The 1,916-nt window shown below is 54.2% G+C and overlaps 1 long non-coding RNA gene across 1 annotated transcript; it reads right to left on the reverse strand.

The window, feature by feature from the left end:
* Positions 1–266: 266 nt before the first annotated feature.
* Positions 267–1,468, reverse strand: LOC131505009 (uncharacterized). The gene is made up of 2 exons (XR_009258233.1): positions 936–1,468; positions 267–721 (listed from the first exon to the last, which is right to left on the reverse strand). It is a non-coding gene; the product is annotated as an uncharacterized LOC131505009 (long non-coding RNA).
* Between the last annotated feature and the right edge of the window lie 448 nt (positions 1,469–1,916).

Genomic DNA, 1,916 nt, shown 5'->3' on the forward strand with positions numbered 1-1,916 from the left:
TTTTAATGTTTATTCATTTTTGAGAGACAGAGAGAGACAGAACATGAATGAGGGAGGGGCAGAGAGTGAGGGAGACACAGAATCTGAAGCAGGTTCCAGGCTCTGAGCTGTCAGCACAGAGCCCGACACGGGGCTCGAACTCATGAACCATGAGATCATAATCTGAGCTGAAGTTGGTGGCTCAACTGATTGAGCCACCCAGGCGCCCCATTCAATGTACTGTTTTTGAGTTTAATTTTTTTCTGGTTATTTATTTTTGAGAGAGAGAGAGAGCACACAAGCACGAGTGGGGGAGGGGCAGAGAGAGAGAGAGAGAGAGAGAGAGAGAGAGAGAGAGAGAGAATCTCATGCAGGCTCTGCACTGTCAGCATGGAGCCAGATGCAGGGCTTAAACTCACGAACTGTGAGATCATGACCTGGGCCGAAATCAAGAGTTGGACGCTTAACTGACTGAGCCACCCGGGCGCCCCTCAACATACTATCTTTGACATCCGTGTTGTTGCATGTACACGTAATTTGTTCCTTCTTGTTGCTGAGTGGTATTCCATTGTGTGCGTGGGCCATGTTTACTTATCCTCCCTCAATACATTTTTGGTTTGGAATGAGCGTCGGTGGCACAGGGCAAGGTGCAGGAGGAGGCCCCCCGAAAGGACAAAACGGTCTGAGGATTTGGGGATGGCAGGATGACAGCTGTTCAGGAAGAAGGCTGTAGGATAGTGTCCTGGAAAAGAGGCATTTGAGTTGGGTTAGTAGGGAACTCAGAGGTTTGACGAGTGGGAGGGAGGCAGGGGAAGCATTCGCAGTAGAGGAAATGCCTGGAGCAAAGGCCTGGGAGGTGGGGGAAAGGCTGCGTTTGGGGAAGGAAAGTCTAGGGGGATGAAGGTGGTCTGGGGCCAGATTTGGGGGTCTTGAAAGCCCCTGTGGAGGAGTCTTACAGACGCATGGACAGTGGCTCCTTTGGGAGCAGGAGCGCAACCAGAGGTCAGAACGATCTTCCTGGAGGAGGAGACACTTGGCACAGGCCTTGAAGGATGATCTTTTCTGCTCCTTCCCGCTCAGCTCCTGGCCTTCCTCCTGCATCCTTTCAGCTTCGCTTGCTCTGGCCGTTTCCTCCATCTGGACCCCTCTCCCCTCTCCGCCTGCAAGTATCTCCCAGCACCAAGGTGTCCTGTTGCTTCCCTGGACCTCATCCCCACGTTCATGGTTCTCCATCATGGCTTTGCGTTACCCAGCAGCTGCATTCACATGGTCCATACACCAGCCCCGGCCCATCTCCGGTGGAGGGGTGTGGCGTGCCAGGGGGGACCATTTATCACACTTGTCCAGCTGCTGGAGGCTTCGCTGGACTCCGGGGCACGTTCGGCCAGAGCTGTCACAAACATCCCAGACTCAGCCTGTCGCCATGCGGGGAGGGATGTCCAAGCAGTCTCTGGCCTTGGGACGTGGCCTGGGTGTTAACCTCACTCAAGCTGTGATGTCTCTGTGACATCACAGACTGTGCAGCTTGGGTAGAGAGAGTGACGGGTCACATCATCAAATGTTACAATTCATCCTCAGTCAGTCATGTTGATGTATTGGGAGCCGAACGGAAGCCTGAATATATCTGGTCTCATCTACTTCTTACACCTGCCTGGTGGGGCCCTGGAATAGCTCTCCTCACTTTGGGGGTTCAGGGACCTGCTCAGGGTCACTCCCACCGCAGAGAAGTGACAGAACCAGGGTCTGGAACCCCGGTCTCGGGACTCCAACTCTAGAGCTCGCTCCACAGAGCCGAGCGGCCCAGTGAGTGGTTTCCTGGCCTGACACCTTGTTTCTCGCGGGCCTTCCTCCCGCTCATGTCCCCCGTTCCGGGGCCTCCCCAGAGCGTGGCTTATCTCTTTAAGCTTCAAGAAGAGGAGAAAGAAAAAGGGAGATGA

This window comes from Neofelis nebulosa, chromosome 2 (assembly GCF_028018385.1).
Source record: "Neofelis nebulosa isolate mNeoNeb1 chromosome 2, mNeoNeb1.pri, whole genome shotgun sequence".
Taxonomy (NCBI): Eukaryota; Metazoa; Chordata; class Mammalia; order Carnivora; family Felidae; genus Neofelis; species Neofelis nebulosa.